The following is a 13247-nucleotide window of genomic DNA, read 5'->3' as shown; positions in this document are numbered from 1 at the left end:
TTAAGAAATAAGCGATAATTGTGTGTCACCAGCTATCAATGATCTTTAAGAAGACAATGCCTATCAGCAAAATTGTCATTGAGTTGGTAGTGGAACGTGTGAACCCTGAAGAAACCATTGAAGATAGGCTCATTAGCAAATGTTCATTTCTTTAAACTACAGACTGAACATGTTGACAGTGAAACTTAATTGCCAAGAATGTATTTAGTTTAGAATTATTGAACCAAACACTGGAGGACTTTTAGAGGCAAATACATTGTCAGACCATCTTTCTTATTTAAATAAGACCATTGTTTCTTTAATGATCATACTACAACTTTTGAGCTAAAATAAAGGACCATTAAAAACAACAGTCCTGTTATTTTTAAATTTGTGTTTGTATTTATATAAATTGGTGTGGGTGTTTCATGGTTCACCTGAAATTAAAATGAATTCCTCTTGTTCTGAGGTGGTTTTAATATTTTTCTCAGAGCCTGTCACTGATAGATCTATACTATAAATTCACATTTCAGTGACAGACTAAGACATTAAAGAGCCATATGGAGACACAATAAGCACTTGACTAAACATTTTCAGTATGGCTGAAATAATGTAACTGAATGATTCAATGGCCATCTTCCATTGCTGAGGAAAGCTCAAGTCTTAATGAAAATTTATGCACTGAAGGAAAAAAGCAACTGTCAAGTAAAGTAGTAAATATAAAGTTTCAGGGTCTGGCAGGCACTTAAGCACATGCATACTATAAACATATGCATAGTCCCCCTGAGTATCCTGATGTTGTATGTATGCTCAAATTTATACTTGCTTAAACAGCTTGCTGAATCAGGGCCTGAAATCTTAGAGACTGATCCTATCCCCACCTCTGCAGCTGGGGAGTCCCAGATCCGTCAGTTTGTGAGGTCTCACTGTTCTGGAGGGGCAGGAACTGGGGATTCTAGAGAGAGCCATCATCAGTACTCTAGAAAGTGTTGTCATTTCCCAGCCCTCACAACAAAATTCAGTTAAAGATACATGAAAGATTTTCAAAGTTCATCTCTGGACTTGGGGCTCAGCCCTAGAGCCAAGCTAAATGTCAGGGACTGCAGGTCTCCAAGACTCTGAGGAGCTGGTATATTCCAACCTGCTAACAGTGTCAGAAATAGCAGCTCAACTTGGACAGAGGACTTTAGCGCTGGCCTCTGATTGGTGGAACTTTGGGGGTTCTGACTGGTTCCCTGCTTTTATTGGAACCAAGCACAGGAACAGGAAGCCGTCTGTGCAACTGGGTTTCCCCTGCTTAGGACTGCTTCCCTTGCATTACCTGTTCCCACTGCCTGACTCTGATCTCCTGCCTGCCTTCTGTCACTGACTCTCAGTTTGCTCTTTGGCCTGTCTTCTCCTCTGACCTGGTAACATGACTCTGCCTGACACCTGACTCTCAGTCTGCCCACTAGCATATTTCAGGCTCTGATCTGGTATCTGACCTCGCCTGGCTCCTGATTCTTTCTCTGACCACCCATGTTGCAGTCGTCACTCTAAAGCATTTTGGGTGCTGAGCTCTTTTGAAAATTTGGCACCACTTGACTGTCTACATAATAATTTATAAAAGTAGAGATGAAACATAATATTGACTAAAGGTTATACTGGTAGAGTCCCTCATCCCAGCAAAAGTGCAACTTTCTTGAGAATATCATTTAGGGAGAGATTTCTGTGTTTTGTGTGTAGTATAATCAACTAAAGGGCATGTACAATATAACATTTAGAAGGAGATTATCCAAAGACAAAATAGGGGCTAGGTCACCAACTCCAACTCACCCTGACTTTCAATGGGAGTTGGAGAACTAACTGCCTTTTGTGTCTTTGAAAATATCACCCTTAGTCTGTTTTGTGCAATAAATATTGGCTGGAAAACTCAGCCTAGTTTTTAATAATTTTTTTTGCCCACTAGCAAATGTGTGACTCATGTGACTCAAATCATTAAAAGTGTGCTTCAAGCATGAGCCGGACATGCGTGGAACTAATTTTTGACTAGCGTCCCTGTCATGTGATAGATTTTTAACAGCTAGGAGGCAGAGACTAAGCCATTTCATAATGCAGGGTTAAATAAGGATGACCTTTATAAGGATTTACTCCATTTTACAGAGAGAGAGAGAGAGGTGTCACAACACAGGGTTGACTATACTGCTCCATATATTGATCTTAATACTGACCTGCAGCACTGTCCTCCTGTTGGATATGAGGGCATTTCAGCTCTATGCTCATTAAATTGTAAGCATCTTTTGATCACAGTGCCAGTCTTCCTACATGTAGTAATTTGTGATCTCTTCAACTGTAAAGCAAAGTTGACTTGAGTTGAAAGGCCACCAAACCAAGATAGGACCAATAAACCTGTGTCTAATACAATACATATAGTTGATCTTGTTACACCTAGAATATTTTTTCCAGAAGTAAATGCACCATGGATCTGTTAGAGATTCTGTATGTCTTTACTGACGATGATACAAACTTATTTCAATGTTTACTTTTTTTTAGTTCATTATCAACATTTAGCCTATTACTTTGAGATATTTTAGCCGTCTCCATAAAATGTCACTGTTAGTATAAATATGGAGAACATATGGGATTAAAGTTCTTAGACTATCCTTGTTTGGGTGACAAATAGCCCTCTCAAGAAATTTCCCCTCGCAGCATTTCCATCTATCTCTAAGTGGAAGGTATTGTGTTGTTTGATTGTGCAGGCTAGAATTTCTGCTGAGCCAGAAAACTGCAGCACCAGTAGAAGGTGTGATGAAATGTGAATGTTCTTAAAGTTTTATCTGAATACTGTGTCCGTGCCTCAGTTTCCCCTATGTGTTACTCAAGTATCTAGGTTGTGGGAGAAGGGTTTGTGATCATTGCAGAGACCTCAAGAGAGCAAGTGTGACTGCCATCTGGCTGCCTGGGCACAGATAATGGCTGACACTTTGTATCCTGGCAACTGATGTCTGGGGACCATCCTCTGCCAGAATCAGCTAGAGGTGGTGGAGAGCAAAGTGAGAGGTGCAGGCCAGGTGAGAGACAAAGGGAGGAGGTGGGGCAGAGGGTCATGACTGAGGCCAGGCTGCCAGAAGCTGGTCAGTCTCCTGGTTTGGGACTTGGGGGCAGAGCCCAGGGCTCTGGGCTCTGAATCCCTCCCCTCCAAGATGGACTTTGCTGTAACTTCATGCTTTCTGTGCTAACAAGATCTGTTCTACTCTGTGTTCCCGACAACTAATAAACCCTTCTGTTTTACAATACTGTCTGTGGGTAGACATACTATGCTAGAGTCCTGTCTGACTTCATTGAGAGTAGTTCCAGAGCACCAAGACTGACTCCGTGACTGCTGGTGGGATGAACTGCACCTCGTGGATGGTTGGCTGCTGAGGGCACCAGGAGCATCCTGCAATAAGTGATTGGGAGCAGTAAGACAAAGGGGAATAAGAGGAAACATTGGAAAATGATGTATAACTGTCTTAAGGACATTGTAGACCTGTGCAGAGGGAGAGGGTTACGCATTGGAAAGATCATCAAGGGGCATCTGATTGCACATCTGGAGGAGGATGATCGCTCTAAGGAGCAGGATCCTGACCCAAATGGGGCTACAAAAGGCTTTGGGAGCAGCTGGAGTGGCAGCTGGGCATCCCTAAGAGCTGTGAGCCCAGACAACAGGGGGTCTTCACTGTGTTTCCCGTCAGTGGAGCTGAGATGGATAAAATTGGAACTCAGACTAAAAGAGCTGGAGGAGCATGAGAAGGAATGAGAAGACGGTGAGAAACAGCAAAAGCACGAGGAAAAACAGCAGGAGAGGCAGTGGCAGCATGAACTGGCAATGGCCGAGCAGAGAGGCAGAGGGACTCCCCCATTGGTGAGTAGGGATAGACCCCGGATTGCCAATTCTGCAGGGAACTTACATATTAAATTATTGGCCCATTTTAAGGAGGGGGAATATGGATGCCAACCTCACTGCCTTTGAGAAGACTTGCAATTTGAACCAGGTTGATCCTTCAGAAAAGCTCCGGTATCTAGCTCCCTTGCTGGGTCCCCAGGCCATAGAAGCCTTTAGCCAGATGGGCAGGAAGTAGACAGGCTTCCATGCCCAGCCTCAGCATATATGTGTGGTTGTCCTCTCCTCGGCCCAGACCCCTCTGCTCCCCAGTGGGAGCAGAAGGTGGTGGTGAAAGGGGAGACATTCCTGGAGTGGTGAGATTCTGGGACAAAGAGAACTCTGGTCAGACCCCGGGTGGTGCAGCCTCACCAGATGCTGAAGGGCTGTGTAACCTAGGTGAAGGTTCCAAGTATGAAGCCATTTGCCCTGCCTATGGCTCAGATCCCGGTGCAGACAAAGGAAGGATCAGGGTGGCTAGTAGTTGGAGTTGTAGTAAGAGGAGGCCCTAAGATATAAACCTTGGTATCAGAGGCCCGGTATGAGGCCTGAGGCCTGAACTAAAGTAATGGTCAAGACTTTGCTAACATAAAGCAAAGTTAAGCTGTGAGCCAGAGGCAGGCCCTGCTCACAGAAGCTGGCAAAGAAAGGGCTGATGCTGCATAAACATATATTCACCTAGCATACCGAAGTATAAACACAGCATTAGACTACACTATACTGAAACATTCCATAGATAATAAAAGGACAGGCCAACCCATCCCAATGACAGGGGCAAAAGGGTAAAATGATGGATAGAGTTGTTTTGATCGAACCAACATGTACAAGGTAGAAGGCAGCACCTAAATACGTAGAGAGGTTGAACCTTGCTGCGTAGAGGGGTGGCCCCCTCAATACGTCAGGAGTGATGTGTAACTTGTTTGTACCTGTGTATAAGAATATACCCCTGGGGCGGTGTCTTTGTCCAGCCTAGGGGGCAATGGAAAGTCCCGCCACTGACTGAGCTGAGTCCATTGCCAAGACGCACTTTCTCATAGTATGCCCTGAATTAGGCTAAGAAACCTACAGGGAACTGCCATTGTGTCCGAGGTCGTAATAAACCTAGTCGACGTGACTTTGCATCTTACTGGACTTTGTGGTTATTGGGGGTTCTCGTCGGATCTGCTGTGTCAGCTATCTGCGCAGAGCTGGGACAGCACACAGAGGGAACACACGCACGCAGACGAGTGATATCAACATTGGAGAGAGCAGAGCACCATACCGGTACAACTCTGACAACAGGAGTCCTCCAAAATATCAGCTTTGACGTCTTTTTGGGGAACAGGGCCGCCCGGTGGGGAGGTTTGCCCCAGGTCCCGGGCTCCGCAGGGGCCCCCACGAGAATGGCTGAGGCCCCAGCCCGACCCGACCCCGTCTCCGCCCCTCTCCCGGAGCCTCAGCGCATCCAGGAGCTTCCCGGGACAGCGGTGCAGCATGGCTCCGGCGGGGCCCCTGATTCCCGCCCCGCTCAGAGCCACGTGGTCAGGGGGCGGGGCTGTGAGCTCCAGGCTGAGCTGGGATTCTGAGGGGGGCAGGCAGTCGAGGGGCAGGAAGTGGGTGAGAGTCGGATAGGGGGCAGGGCTAGGCTGTTTGGGAGGCACAGCCTTCCCTACCCTAAAGCTCATTCAGCAGTTTGAGGCTTGCAGAAGAGCCAAGCTGTTAGCTTTTCCATTAGGGCTACCATCCCTTTCACTTCTCAAATGCCCTCTGAGCACTTGCTGTGACTGGCCACCGTGCCAGCCGCTCGTTCCACTGGCCGCCCGCCTTTCTTGCTGGCCACTCCTGCTGTCCACCCGTCAGTCACCTTCTGCTGCTACCTGCCTCCCTGCTGGTCAGTCTCTTAGTGATTTTTAGTTCTTAGCTGGTGTGACAGACATGGTCCCACTACAAGGAATTTCAGCTCTGATTGAGCATTTAAAATAACAAAGAGGCCCCTAATGAAGCCTATTTAGTGCTTTCTTTGAACAGTGGGGAGGAACAGGTTAAAACAATCTGGGGATCCCTAGGGAGAGGCCAGACCATCTGGCTGGGACACCTGTCCCCACCCCTTTTACTTTCAGAGGGCTCTGGCATTCAAGCCCCTGGCTTAATGAGGTCCTTTCTGCTGAGGGTAACCCCCTCATTTGAGACAGGTTAAGCACAGTACTGCTCCTCATTCATACAATAATGACAACACACTGATAACAGCATTTCACTACCTCTGCAGTCAGTACTAAAGTGATTTGTAACCCAGCACCAGCCAAAGTTGATTACTTTGAGCAACACCACTCTATCTGCTGGATAGCTAAGCAGAGTAGGTGTGTTCATGTAAATACAATTTGCCCCTGAAATCTCTCCTACTTCCAGCTAGCTGTCGGGAGAATTAATTCAGTTCATTCAGATCCTGCATACATCTGCTGGAGTTCTATCTGACAATTAACACCTCTGCAGGAGAAAGGAAGGTTAGAAGGTTAATTGTTTTAATGAGCCATAAAACCACTCTCTCCGTTTGGTCTGTGATTTTTAGTGTCCAGCAGAGTTGTGAATTTAAGATCCCAGGCTCACCTTTAGAGGTGTTGTGCAGGTTTCCTTTGAGGATTATGACGGATAGGTCAGATATGAAGTGATCGCTTTGTGAAAAGTTTCGCCCATGGGTAATTGGGTTTTTTTGTCTTTCATCATTTTTCTGTGTGAGTTCATTCAAAAGCACAGTGATTGTCTGCTTTCACCCACACTAGTCTCTTGAATGAACTCACACAGAAAAATGCTAATATAGAAAAACTTCATCTCACCTTTGGGCAAGCACTTTTTCCTTGAACTTTACATGGACAAGTGTAATGTTGCAATTATTTCCCTTCCTGTTATAGTTAATTCACCAGCAACACTGATAGCAAACTGTTTCCTCATTTGAAATACAAATACAAGTAATTACAAAATAAGTAGGAATTAAAATACAGGATAACACATTTTCACTGCTTTTAAGCCTGCTGGTACAATATTTTTTCAGTTAGATGTTAGTGAAGTACGTATTAAGCATGAAGGCTATTAAATGTTTTCAGATTATCACAAATATCTGTTTGAAATAGTTGCTTTACATGTTTTATCTGATGAAGCTTACCCATGAAAGCTTATGCTCCAACACATCTGTAGTTTTTAATGTGCCACAGGACTCTTTGTTGCTTTTTACAGATCCAGACTATCACGGCTACCCCTCTGATGTTTTGTCTCTGCACTTATAAACCGTAACTCTGGTTTGGAAGGTACTGTACTAGGAGATTCTTAACATTTGGAAGGCTAGTGCAGTGGGAGGTGGACTAAGGGTTAAAACTAGAGCTAATCAGATAACTCACTGAACACTTAAATGAATTTTGTGATTCTTTAAAATAAATTACTCAACAACTTCTAATTATTTGCCCAGCTTCTGGAGCTGCACTAATAAATCATGAATATTTTTGCATTTTATGAAAGTTTCATATTAAAAATGTATTTTGGAGCTGGAACATCTTGGAGGTTTGCATCAGACTATTTATTTAGGTTTTTTAAATCTTGTTTTTATTTCATCATCTCATGAATCATGTTCAGCATTTTATTTACAATTTTAAAAGGATTTTCTCCCACAAGATGGCACTATAATCCTGTAGATAATTGTAAGGGAAGGATCACAACTTTTTTTTAAAATATACTTTTTAGATACAAACTTTCAAAGCATACATAGGAAACAACACTATGAAGAGGCTGTTTCTAGCAGATTTTATAGCGACAACTATAAAATCCTAGTAGAAAAAGCTTTTGATGACTGTTTTAACTATTGTTATTGGTAATCATGGCAGAAGTAAATGTAAATTTGATACTTAATCTTTTAAACAGAAAATCAGTTTTTTTAACAGATTTACCCCGTCCAGATTGCCCAGGGTAAACATGAGGAATTTTGGAGTGGAATATATTCTCAAATATCATATTAATGATTCAGTAATTTAGGCCCTGATTCAGCAAAGCACTTAAATATGTGCTTAATTATAATCACACACTTACATTCTCTGCTTAATAGAGTTTGACTTACTGTGCTTAAGTACTTTGCTGAATGAAGGTTTTAGGCCAGACTAGGTCAAAATCTGGGCCTCTTTGCCAGTGCTCCCCTCTCCCCAAAACAGATGCAAAATAACTGCAAATATAATGCAGGGTTTTTTTCACCCATATTCTTAATGGGCCAGAAGTGTCCACATACACCTCTACCCCGATATAACACGACCGGATATAACATGAATTCGGATATAATGCGGTAAAGCAGCACTCCGGGGGGGGGGGGTGCGCACTCCAGCGGATCAAAACAAGTTTGATATAACGCCGTTTCACCTATAACACAGTAAGATTTCTTGGCCCCGAGGACAGCGTTATATCGGGGTAGAGGTGTAGTTGCCAGCTGAGATTAATTCTGTGAGGAGCATCAGGAATCCCAGCAGAGAAACATGAATAGTGAATGGGAAGCTATTAGCTCAAATGTATGTATTATACCCCTTGACTATGGGTCAGAATGATTCATGCACAATTTGGCTGTGAATTCTAGATCTGAAGGCTCCAGGAGCCAGACTTACCTTGTATCCATTCAAATGCACCTGGAAGAATGTCTGGAAAGGTTAATCTTTATTTTAATTATATCCACTGCCTGTAGTGACTCAAGAGCGTGAGTAACAGCCTCAGAGCAGATTGTTAGGAACCAGGGCACAAACCCCAAACTGGTTGGGAATTCTACATTTAGGTTTCACCAATCAGTTATTAAGTGTAGACTCCTTGGGCACTATAACAGCCTTAACATGGTGTCACAGACAGTCCCCTTGGGTACTCAGATTATCTCACCACCCAGCTGAGCATACCTTTGTTATAGATGTTCCCTTACACCAAGAATCACAGCAATATTCAGTTACTCCCAGTCCCAAAGGATCATTCACTTACCCCAGGTCATTTGCACCTTAGATCTCACACCAGAGACAATGCTTGTAGCCAATCCTATAATAAATGATATAAAGATTTATTAAATAGGAAGAGGAAACCAGAGAGTTATTTACAAGGTTAAAGCAGGTAAACATAAGTACACAACTGAGCTACAATCTTAAGTTTCTGAAGGCAATAGAAGCTTCTGTAAACAGCAAATGCTATATGTCCTTTAGGGCTAACCCAGGCTAAGCTGCTATGGATCTCTTGCTTATGCCTAGAAAACCTTGCCCAAGCAGCATAGAAATAATCAGTTCCTTCTTGTTATGGTTTTTATTCCCCTTCTGCCATGTGCTCTGAGCTGCAAATTCAGATGATGGGAGGAATCTACTCGTGTGACTCATGTTTGTGGGGAGGAGGGCAGAACAAAAAAAAAACTTTTATCCTTTTGTTGATGGTATATTGGGAAATTCCAGTTGCAATGTCCCACAATAGTCTGTCTGCTATCAATGGACCTTTCCTTTTGGGAGGAATGTAACAATTTTTGTGAAGATCAGCCCTTCACACTAATGTCTTTATCCTGCCTGGTGATTTACATGTCACACAGTTTCACAATACAGCCCCTCAAATATTACCTTGCTCTGTGGGATACAGATGTTACAAGTGACATTAATGCATGCAGCAATTCACAACCATTCAATAAAGTCTAAACACATTCTTTTATAATTCTAATACCTATTTTAGCAATATTGACACTCAGGAGAGCCAGACAGATGCCAGCTTCGTATTTGTTAGTGTTCAACTGAGACATGGCAACCTTGGTGTGTGCTGGCACTTGGACTGCCAGCATCACAGTAGGTTTCAGATACAACAAACACAGTAACTATATAACTAAAGTAAATCTTCTGGGTTATGGATTCTGACGGCATAAACAATGAGATGTTGGGTCAAGCACGTAGCCGCTCTATCACAGCAGTATCATCCAGAGACATCAAGCACATCTATCCACCATCAAGATGATAAAGAGGGCAGCCCATAACCAGAGGACATGCTGCTTGTTCCTGAGCTTCACAGAGGCAGGACAGGTTGCTCAAGAAGCCCCAATGGTACAGTTGTAAGTTAAATACCTATGACCACAGTGTATCCTGTTTCAACACAGAAGGATATCTTGGTTCACATGGTGGATCTAAGGTGCATGTGAGAGCTGATTTGGATGGACTAGGGAATGTAGATCTGCGTCCCCTTACCTGCCAAGAAATGTGCTATTGATTCAAAACATAGTCCTGCACCAGCTGTTGCTGCTGTTTCTTAGAAAGGTCGTGTCTGATATACTGACTGAGAGACTCGACTATGCCAGAAAAAGGGGGTCTTGACCTTAACTGGTTTTGCTGAAATGGGTTTGAGATGAAATTATGAAGTAAGCTGTCTTTATAGTTGGCTACAACCAGGGCCCTGCTTTCATGCTTAATTGCCAGGGGAGCAATGCCAGCTGGGATCAGAAGGTTGGAAACTGGAGTTGTCCTGGTAGCACCAGTGATGATACAAAGGGCAGAGATAGTTGAATCTAGCTTGCCACAGTGACGACTGGAGCCCTATGCTGCCCCACAGTATTCAGCAGTAAATTAAGGAACCTCAATATATTCTTTATTCAATCAAATAAAATATGCTAAAAGGATTTCATCTTATTATAATGTTCTCTTGCAGAAGATGTTTTTTAAAGAGGATGAGGACGGTCTTGTGCTTACTGCTCTGGATTGGAACATAAAAGGGGCTGTGTGCAATTCCTTGCTCTGCCAGACTTCTACATGACCTTGGGTAAGTCAATTATTCTTGCTGTTCCTTGGTCCTCATCTGTAAAATGGAAATTATAATCCTCTCTTGCTTTCTCCCTTGGTTGTTTTGTCTATTTAGAGCACAAATGTTCTTGGATCAAGAACGGTCTCTTACTGTATATATTTATAGCACCTAACACAATGAATGCCTGTCCTTGGTTGTACCCCTGAGTACTACTGTAATTCTACTAATAATTAGAGTAAGAAATTAGCCAGGCCATGATGCTCTAATTCCTTTACAGGAAAGAGGGTAGTTCCATGTATTTATTGTAAGAGTATGATATTACAGTAAAACAATGAGGAGTCCTTGTGGCACCTTAGAGACTAACAAATTTATTTGGGCATAAGTTTCATGGGCTAAAACCCACTTAATCGGATGCATGGAGTGAAAAATACAGTAAGCAGTATATATATGACTAAGTGGGTTTTAGCCCACGAAAGCTTATGCCCAAATAAATTTGTTAGTCTCTAAAGTGCCACAAGGACTTCTCATTGTTTTTGCTGATACAGACTAACATGGCTACCACGCTGATATTACACTGTTGGTACTACCTAGATATTGGCAAAACTTTAGCCATTGTTGGTATATTTGGGTTTTGCCATTCTGCTCTAATATCAACAAGTGTATCTGGTAACAGAAAACATAATAGACTTTTAATTTAGCTAAATTCCCACCAGTAGCTAGCACAGCAATAACTGAGGTTATATGAGCTGTACAATGTGTACATCAATGATTATAGTAGACTACAGTGCTCTGTAATTGATAATTAAACTTTATGAAGGAAATTACAGAAAGATTATCTTTCATAAAATTACAAGACACAAAGTTAGTTTACACCAATTGCACAGTTTCAAGGAGTGTGTTAGTAAAAAAAAAAATACATAGCACCAAAAAATTCACAGACTCATTAGTGATAAATGACATCTTCCTTGTTACATGATCACTTTTTCTTTCTGCTTTGGACTATATAGAACCCTAGAATCATAGACTTTAAGGTCAGTAGGGGCCATTATGATCATCTAGTCTGACCTCCTGCACAACGGAGGCCACAGAATCTCACCCACCTACTCCTGTATCAAATCCCTAACCTATGTCTGAGCCACTGAAGTCCCCAAATTGTGGTTTAAAGACTTCAAGGTGCAGAGAATCCTCCAGCAAGTGACCCATGCCCCATGCTGCAGAGGAAGGTGAAAAACCCGCAGGGCCTCTGCCAATCTGCCCTAGTGGAAAATTCCTTACCGATCCTAAATATGGCGATCAGCTAAACCCTGAGCATGCGGGTAAGACTCACCAGCCAGACACCCAGGAAAGAATTCTATGTAGTAACTCAGATCCCACCCCATCTAACATCCCATCACAGGCCATTGGGCATATTTAAGGCTATCCCATCATACCATCCCCTCCATAAACTTATCAAGCTTAGTCTTGAAGGCAGATATGTCATTTACCCCCACTGCTTCCCTTGGAAGGCTGTTCCAGAACTTATATAGAAAGCAGTGGTGGGCAAACTACGGCCCAGGAGCCACATCTGGCCTTCCAGATGTTTTAATCTGGCCCTCAAGCTCCCACCGGAAGCAGGGTCCAGGGCTTGCCCCGCTCTGGCGCTCCAGATGGGGAGCAGGATTGGGGTTTTGCTCCACTCTGCATGGCTCCTGGAAGCAGTGGCATGTCCCCCCTCTAGGTCCTATGCGTAGGGGGAGCCAGAGGGCTCCACATGCTGCCTCTACCCCAAGCACTGCTCCGGCAGCTCCCATTGGCCGGGAACCGCAAACAATGGGAACTGCAGGGGCGGCGTCTGTGGACAGGGCAGCACGCAGAACTGCCTAGCTGCACCTCCGCATAGGAGCTGGGGGGCAACATGCTGCTGTCTGGCAGCTGCTTGAGGTTAGTGCCTCCCAGAGCCTGCCCCCCTGAACCCGTCCCGTGCCCCAACCCCTTGCCCCAGCCCTGACCTCCCCCTCCTGGCCTCCAAACCCCTCGGTCCCAGCCTGGTGCACCTTCCTGCACTCCCAACCCATCATCGCCAGCCCCACTCCAGAGCCCGCACCCCTAGCCAGAACCCTCCCGCCCTCCAACCCCCAATTTCATGAGCATTCATGGCCTGCCATACAATTTCCATGCCCAGATGTGGCCCTCGGGCCAAAAAGTTTGCCCACCCCTGATATCGAGGATAAGGGGGAAAGCAAGCAGTTCTGAGAGTGAGTTAGGAAGAATTTAGTGTCAGAAACACTTGATTTTATTAATGAAGCAGCCAATAAATCAGTGTGTTGTAGCAAGAGAGAATGATTTTTTTAACATGAAATGTTCTGTTATAATATTCTGGAATAAGTACATTATATGGCATTCAGCACAGTGCATTGCTTTCAACAGTTTACATTGCTTTAGCACCACATGTACAATAATCTTAGGCAAATGTATTTTCTGTACCTCTGATATTATCGGTGAGGCTGGTAGCACTATCCATTACTAAAGTTGCCTGACACTTCCCATTAGAAGACCCTGTTTTCTTCTTTGCCCAAAAGTAACTACTTAGGCAGACATTTTCCATGTCTGTCGTAGGCGAAGTGTTTTTGGAAGATTTCAGCCA

Source organism: Mauremys mutica, chromosome 1 (assembly GCF_020497125.1).
Source record: "Mauremys mutica isolate MM-2020 ecotype Southern chromosome 1, ASM2049712v1, whole genome shotgun sequence".
NCBI classification, from domain to species: domain Eukaryota; kingdom Metazoa; phylum Chordata; order Testudines; family Geoemydidae; genus Mauremys; species Mauremys mutica.
Note: the sequence above shows the minus strand (reverse complement) of the source record.